The 8,681-nt window shown below is 39.8% G+C and overlaps 1 non-coding gene across 1 annotated transcript; it reads left to right on the top strand.

The window, feature by feature from the left end:
* Nucleotides 1-2,686: 2,686 nt before the first annotated feature.
* LOC120102045 (small nucleolar RNA SNORA17) lies at nt 2,687-2,817 on the top strand. Its single transcript, XR_015685150.1, has one exon. It is a non-coding gene; the product is annotated as a small nucleolar RNA SNORA17 (small nucleolar RNA).
* Nucleotides 2,818-8,681: the final 5,864 nt, after the last annotated feature.

The following is an 8,681-nucleotide window of genomic DNA, read 5'->3' as shown; positions in this document are numbered from 1 at the left end:
AATCAATTATTCAACAGTTCAGATCTATATATCAACCCGTGACTTTCCAGAAATTCTGACTAAGAACAAAATGTGAGATTTCTTACCAACAGTGGAAAGTCTTTGTTTTGTGAATTTTATGTCCAAGGGACAATGAAACATAGAAATTAAAATGAAAACCAGCCAGAAGAATCTGAAAAGTCAAGTCTGGGTCAGATTAGGAACCAATTTTTCCTTGCCAGTAAATATGTTGTCTGGTTGGAACATAGCAGTAGAAATGGCTGTTAGAAGATAGCTATGTAGTGTTACTAATGAGATCTGGGTCATAGGTGATAGCAATTTTTCAAACTGCAGCACCAACTTTTGCCTCAGAAATTGTGACAATGATTATTTTATTGGAACATTCTTGTCAAACTCTAAATACTTACCCAAGCAGCCAAAACACAGGTGTGATATCTTGGAAATACCTCTTAAATAAATACAGGTGTGAATGTAAAAATGAGTGCCGGGAATATTCTTAGTTCCCGCTGCTCTCAGGATGAGCAAGAGAACTCAGCTGCCAAAGTAGGGGAGAGAGACCCCTCCGCAGCTGGAAGTCCTATAGTCACTGTATTGGAGATGGTTACACTCCAAATAACTTCAAGACCCACAAGACTGACAAACGAGATAGTTTTGCCCTTCCTACCTGTTCAAAACAAATTACTCCTAGAAATTTCAACTTCTTACATTCTCAAAAGTGATTAAAGTCCTTTACTGATGATAATTATGAAAAGATAGGCAGTAGAATAAAGTGGGACTATGTATCTGTATAAAACTGATTCATAATATATGAGGAGTGTGAATACGCAGTTATGATAACAATTGTAAAACAGACATGATAACTTGCCTCCAGAATACAGCTTAATGGGAAAAATATAGTTTCATAACAGATACTAGATAAAATTATATGCTACTCTTCATCACAGCTTCTACATCACAAACATGTTGACTTCAGGGAAGTGCCAAGATCATTTTTGTTTAGTTCTGGGAAGTTTGGTAGGCAAAATAGTTGACAATATTCCTTTTTGTTTTTTGTAGACGTCAGTACTAATGCCGTAGTTCAGTAAATTTTGGAAATACTTATAAGCCATGAATAGCATTAAAATTAAATTATACACTATGTCCATCACCAACAATTACCTAACAAAATGTATTCAAATAATCACTATCCCGAAATTCATGTCCTCGCTACCACTGATTTTTGTTCTGGTCTGTAAATTTTATCTTCTTTTTGAAAATCATATGTAAATGCAATCAAATATATTCTTATGTACAGTAAGTAGCTTCAAATTCATTGGACATGTATATTTCAATTTGATCACTCTGCCATGAGCTGGAGATATTTAGGTTGTATTAAATAAATGACATTTCTGTGAACATTGGAATGAATGATGTGGTTTTCATTGTTGTTTATTAAATGCTTCATACTAGCATCACTAGGTCACAAGATAGACAGATGCCCATTTATACCTTCATATTTACTACTCAGATACAAAACTATGAAACTCTCTGCTAACATCTGTTGGGAAATGTTCCATTAGCACGAGCAGCATGCCAGTGTTGGAGCGGCTTCCAGACTTTATTGCCACTTGCTTTCACAGGCTTTTGTTATGTGTTTAAATTTTTGTCCTAGAGTGTATGTGGCAATATTTTTGTGCATTTTCAGTTGCATTTTTGAAGTCACTAACAATGTAAGTCTTTACCTACAATTAATTGTCCCTTGTTTATTTATGATAAAATGTCTGCTGGAAATTTTTGCTCCTATTCAAATTGAAGATTTGCTTTCTTAGTGCTTAATTTTAGCAGTACTTTCCATATTTTAAATACATACTTTTGTAAAATATTTACTTTGAAATATTTCCCCTATTATAGCATTTTATTATGTAACCAAGTTTAACTTTTTTATGAGTGCTGAAAGCATTTTGTAGATTCCTTCTTTTAGTTTCCATAGGTGACCATATCTTCCAGGACTAATGACAGCCTTATGGTTGGGATTTTTTTCCCCTACTTGACATGTGTGTTTCTATTTCTTGATTTAATCTGTTGCCTCAGTGCAATATTTTCCTTCAAGAAACTAATTATATTTGTCCCAGTTAACATTTTTATAATAGCTTTGTCTGTTATTGTTATTAGATGGTCTTTAGTAAATTGAGACAATTTCAGGATAAATCACAAAGCCTGTAAATGACTATTGAATTTGTTAATTGATTTTACTACATATATTACAATCATGACATAGTTTTAATATACTTATGGATTTCATTTAAATATTCTGACTGTTTGGTTGAGATATTCTACATATTTACTTTCATGTAACAGTTTTTTATAAGTAAAGTCATAATTTTATTATTGGAAAAATACTCTCTGCTTTGTAGATGTACTTGGATAGCAGTACAGCATTTATTGCCCAAATTTCTGAGAAAAGATGGAAATGAAGATATCTATACTCGTATTCTTTGGTTGTAAATAAGTTAATTATAAATCCTTTTGAATATGTGAATGTTTATTTTGATTGAATTTCTTCTGTATTAAATCTGCTATTTTGTGTCTTTTAAGAAAGTTCAGGGTTGGGGATTTAGCTCAGTGGTAGAGCGCTTGCCTAGGAAGCGCAAGGCCCTGGGTTCAGTCCCCAGCTCCGAAAAAAAGAACCAAAAAAAAAAAAGTTGTCACTGCCCTTAGAAACATTGCTGGTGTGGCTGATGTGTCACATGTGTGTCAGTAAGTAGCAGAGAGGAGAGGGGTTACGTCTATGCTGAGTGTTCTGATCTATGAACATCGAATGATGAGTAGCCTAACAATCTTTGGAAAAAAGCAAGCCTGAGCTGGCCACCAGTAAGGACCAGTGGGCCTGAACAGGCTCCCAGCCTGCAGAATGAACCAGAGACTAAAAGAACCCTGCCTTGGACTGCAGCAACCAGTGAGAGTGAGCCCTAGACTGATGACCCCAGGGCCATGAGAGATTATAATCTAAATACTACTTTCATGTGACAGTTTTGACTCTTTGTTTTTTTTTTAATTACGTTAAATTCTAATTTAATTATTGGAAAAGACATTCCCTACTTTTAAAATACACTAGAATAGTATTACAATTATTTATTTCCCAATTTTATGAGACTTGAGGGTAGTGAGGAACAGCCTGATATGAGTAGCAGATGATGACACCAGGGGACAATGCTGGGGCCCTGGCCTGTGCTGGCCTCAGGGGACTATGTCTGAGTCCATGGCCTTGCAGCAGCAAGGGTCTGTCACACCAAAGGCCAGGCAGATGTTCTTGCTTTGGTCTGCTGCTCAGAAACATGTTGATGTCTAAGAGTCATGTAGGACTGACCCTACCCCTCACTTGGGTATCATGGGAAAGCTGGTCCTGGGGACCTGAGGAGAACTGATATGACCTGTAGCCAGCTATATTACTTAGGAGAGCCTTAGGTAAGCCAGTCCTGAGGAAATGAATGTGGGAGTGATGTGGACAAGGGAGAAACACCTTCTTCTTGCTTGCCTCTTACCATTTGCAGCCAATGGGAGACCAAATCCTGGGGTCATGAGAACAGTAAAGCTGTCTGCTCCTTACCTGCTGCAGCATTTGGGAAAGCAGGCTCTGTAACCTGCATGGGCAGCACAATAGACCTGACCCTGGTGGTGGTAGTGCAGGTCTGCTTCCCCCGTCGCCTAACTGTGGAGGAATCAGCCCTACCTCTTGTATACTGGGGGGTGGCATAGATGAAGAAAAGATTCTCCCTCTTTTTTCCTTGAGAGCTTGTCCCAGTGGAGTCATAGAGCAAGAAAGCTGTCGCTGCCCCTCACCTGCTTCAAAAAGGCAGCCTCTACATCTCACCTGGACAACATATTAGATCTGATCCTGATGGTGTGAGAGCAAGTGAAATTGTCGCTAGGGTGTGAGCTTAGGAGGACTTGCCCAGGCACTTGTCTGTTATGGAGTAGTGCGATGTGAAGGAGAGCCCCTCACCTCACATTACTTATGGCCAAGGATCATAAGAGCAGAAGAAATGTCTCTACCACTCATCTGGGCAGCAAGTAGAGCGGGCCCTAGACATGGGGTGAGCTGACCGTGACTCTTGTCTGCTGTGTGGTGATATGGATGAGAAAGATGACTCCTCCTTTCCCTCATCCCTAGCCACTCATGGGAGGGAAAAGAGCTGGCCCTGGGACCATGAAGTAGGATAAATGGTTATATATATTTTCAGCTACAGCACTCAGGAGAGTGGACCATGCCCTTTACCTAGGCAGCAGAGTAGACATGGCCCTGTTTGTGGATATTACAAGTGAGCTCGCGCCCAAAGGTATGAGTACAGCTGGCAAGTGAACTGACTGACTTAGATACTTCACAGGCCCAGATCCAGGACTTTGAATTGACTTACCCCAACATCTATTCCATTGATGAATTAATGAAGTACTTGAAGTGGCAGTCCTATATATCCAAAATTAAGGGATATCCATGACACAGGGCAACAGCAAGATAACCGAGAGACGTCCCGTTGATGTTCTAGTATTGGTTGAGTAGCAGAAACTGGAGGACTAGTACGATGCCAATGAATCATTGCAATGAATATTGGCAAGCAAAACTATATGGAGAAGAGTGTGCACTGTGGAGACACAGTGATACACTACAGCTTCCATAAAAGATTTTTTCCTCCAGGGGTGGGGAAGGGCTTGCAAAAGTCAAGGGCAGCTACAAGAAGAGAGGGAGAGAGAAAAGTGGGATCCCAACTCTCCACCACTATGTACTGCTGTTAGTATCTCAGTTTTCTATGGATGTTAGAAATCATCTCCCCTCACCTGTATTGGGACTTTGTCTGGTTTGACCTTGAGCAGGTCATGTGCAGGTAACCACTGCTGCTCTGTGCAGATATACTTACAATACCCATGTCAAGTGCAGAGGACAGCATTTGACAACATTCCTTCCCACCATCCAGATCTTAGACAATTCTGCAATGTTTCCTGAGGTAGTTGGATGTGTTGTGTGTGATGTAAATGTCCTATTTAGAGCTGAGCACTCATGTCTTACTCTCAGCATTTTCACCAATTATTGATATCTCTGTGGATTCTTGCCTGTCCCAAAAAATAACTTCCTCTGACCAAGGTTAAGAGCACCTCAGGTCTATGGGTATAGACCTAAATATGTAGAAGGTATTGACAGCATGAACAATTTACGAAAATACAATAACAGGTTAAACTTCAGGGCCTATGATCTCCTTATCCACTGACTTTTGACTTTATGCTTCGATAATTCTATATTTTGACAACATATTTTCAGTGCTATTAAATTACTCTCCAAAAATAATTTTAAAATTTCAACTAAAATACTGCAAAATATGTAATATAAATGATGCTAAGTAAAAATCAAGAAGGTGAAATAAACTTTTAATGGAGCAGGCCTTTTGAGTCTTAAAAGAAGAGGCAAAAATCACATAGTTGAATTATAGTTTTTAAAATTTTATTTAATCTTTTTTACAGTCCAGATTTTATTCCCCTCCTGGTCTGACTGTTACACATCCCATATCTCCTCCTTCCCACCGGCTCTCCAGGATGTGTCAACACTCCCCCAGCTCCCACCACCCTCCTCACCAGAACTCTTCACTCCCAGGGTTCTCTACTCTCTTGAGACTTAGGTGCATCTTCTCTGACTGAGTCCAGACTGGGCAGTTCTCTGTTGTACATGTGTTAGGGGAGCTCATAACACCTGGTGTATACAGCCTGGTTGGTAGCCTCGTGTCTGAGAGATCTTGGGGGTCCAGATTAGTTGAGATTTCTGGTCTTCCTACGGGGTTGCCCTCCTCCTTGGCTTCTTCCAGCTTTTCCCTAATTCAACTACTGGTGTCACCAGCTTCTGTCTATTGGTTGGGTATAAATATCTGCATATGACTCTTTCAGCTGCTTGTTGGGTCTTTTGGACGACTGTCAGGATAGGCCCCTTTTGGTGAGTACACCATAGCCTCAGTAATAGTGTAAGGCCTCAGGGCCTCCCCTTGAACTGGATCCCAATTTGGGCCTGTCTCTGGGCCTCCTTTTCCTCAGGCTCCTCTCCACTTCCATTCTTGCAGTTCTTTCAGACAGGAGCAATTCTGGGTCAGAGTTTTGACTGTGGGTAGCAACCCCATCCCTACACTTGATGCCCTGACTTTCTGCTGGAGGTGGGCTCTACAAGTTCCCTCTCGCTACCGTAGGGCATTTCGTCTACCACCCCCACCCCGAGACCTGAGAGCCTCTCACCTCCCAGGTCTTTGGTACATTCTGGAGGGTCCCCCTACCTCCTACTTCATGAGGTTGCCTATTTCCATCCTTTCTGCTGGCCCTCAAGACTTGATGGCTGTGAATTAAACAATCTTTCCTTTGTCTGCATCAACTTTAAGAGTGTCAGTGACGGCAAAATGCTGTTAAGGTTTTAGAACAAGAAATGCTAGCAGAGCTTGATCAATGACAGTGTGTTGGTTATGGTCAAGCAGGGAAGACAAATTTAAGAAAAATCTGCAATGGGATGTAGAATGAGCTACTTGTCATAAGACTGAGTGGACAACCAAGTGAATGTTTGATTGTACTATCTTCAGACGTCATTCTCAGGACTCAAGTTTAGAATCAGTCTGAGAATAAAGGCAGAGCTAACTATCCCCAATTAAGATCTTTAGCATGTTTCTGCTTTTTGTTTTCTGTTTAATGTTAGACAGAGATTCTGAGAGTTCAATAACATTCCCAGTGCACACTTGAAAAGACCAGAGATTGAATATAGGATGAAATGAGCACCTATGGAGATGTATGGAGAACAGTATTAACTCCTTAATTGTCTTTGAAATAGTCATGAATCTTGGGAAGGTTTCTCAAATCACTCTGGTATTATCAAACAATAGCCTAGAATGAAACTTTCAGATGCAACACAATCCTAAAACTCTGCAATAACTTTAAAATTGGGATTGGTTTGTAAGGTCTTACCTTAAAATTAGTTTTCAGTAATACATATTGACAAAAGATATTTTCTGGTCAATATTCAATGCTAATATTCCACTGTATTACTAAAATGATCTTTTTTAATGTTTCATGCTATGTGTGTTTGTGTGTATTAGTGTGGGCGTGCGTGTGTGTGTGTGTGCATGAGAGAGAGAGAGACAGACAGAGACAGACAGAGACGAGACAGAGAGACACAGACAGACAGAGAGACACAGACACAAGAGGTGGAGAAGCTGTGAATTGAACTGAATCTTCTGCAATTTCATTAAGAGATTTTATTCTTTTATCCACAGAGTTTTAACACTTAAGTTAAAAATGTATCCTCCTTTGCGCTGTTTTTACCATGCAATCCTATAAATGGGAATGTGAATGGCTCAGAAAATGTCTGCAAATAGTTTTACCTCAGTGCAATTTCTTCTATACTGAGAATCTAGACACAGCTTTTAAAAAGAAGTCAGAAAATTCTACAACTGTTACAAATATGTTTCTGAATATTTCACTTTTATGAAAATTGATCAGAACACATGTTATGTTTTTTATAAAATGTAAGAAAATGATAAACTATGAAATTTTATGAAGAGAAAATACACTAAAATTTGCTACTATATATTTAAAATATCATCAATTTTATTTCTCAGGATTGTAAGATTTTTAAAATTTCCAATTCTCTAAATAATTTGCTGAAATTAAATGTGTCTGTTAAAAGTTTATAATTTTTTTAAAGTTTCCAAAATGAAAGATTGGCAGTGAATTTGTCTCAGCTGCTTGACAATGCAGTCTAAGAAATCAGTCATTAAGTCTGGTGAGGAGTTTGGACAGTAATTTAATTATTTCCTTACAAAGTTGTGTCTTCTGAGAGTACACATTTCGCCTTCAGATGATTTGTTTACCCTTGAGCACTGATGCTAATCTCCAAAGCTGATCTCGATCAGATCTATTTAAATTACCTGAATTGAAGTTCTGCTTTCAAACTATCCCAGGATACACACTGGTCAGAGTGACTGCAGTTAAATGGGAGGGGCTACCCATTTCCTCTGATTCTATCTCTTCCCAAAAACAAAAACAAAGCAAACAAACAAACAAAAAAAACATGATTTTTTTTTTTTATTAACTTGAGTATTTCTTATATACATTTCGAGTGTTATTCCCTTTCCCGGTTTCCGGGCAAACATCCCCCTCCCCCCTCCCCTTCCTTATGGGTGTTCCCCTCCTAACCCTCCCCCCATTGCAGCCCTCCCCCCATAGTCTAGTTCACTGGGGGTTCAGTCTTAGCAGGACCCAGGGCTTCCCCTTCCACTGGTACTCTTACTAGGATATTCATTGCTACCTATGGGGTCAGAGTCCAGGGTCAGTCCATGTATAGTCTTTAGGTAGTGGCTTAGTCCCTGGAAGCTCTGGTTGCTTGGCATTGTTGTACATATGGGGTCTCGAGCCCCTTCAAGCTCTTCCAGTTCTTTCTCTGATTCCTTCAAGGGGGGTCCTATTCTCAGTTCAGTGGTTTGCTGCTGGCATTCGCCTCTGTATTTGCTGTATTCTGGCTGTGTCTCTCAGGAGCAATCTACATCCGCCTCCTGTCGGTCTCCACTTCTTTGCTTCATCCATCTTGTCTAATTGGGTGGCTCTATATGTATGGGCCACATGTGGGGCAGGCTTTGAACGGGTGTTCCTTCAATCTCTGTTTTAATCTTTGCCTCTCCCTTCCCTGC

Source organism: Rattus norvegicus, chromosome 3 (assembly GCF_021556685.1).
Source record: "Rattus norvegicus strain SHRSP/BbbUtx chromosome 3, alternate assembly SHRSP_T2T, whole genome shotgun sequence".
Taxonomy (NCBI): Eukaryota; Metazoa; Chordata; class Mammalia; order Rodentia; family Muridae; genus Rattus; species Rattus norvegicus.
Note: the sequence above shows the minus strand (reverse complement) of the source record. Positions and strands in the feature narration are given on the sequence as shown.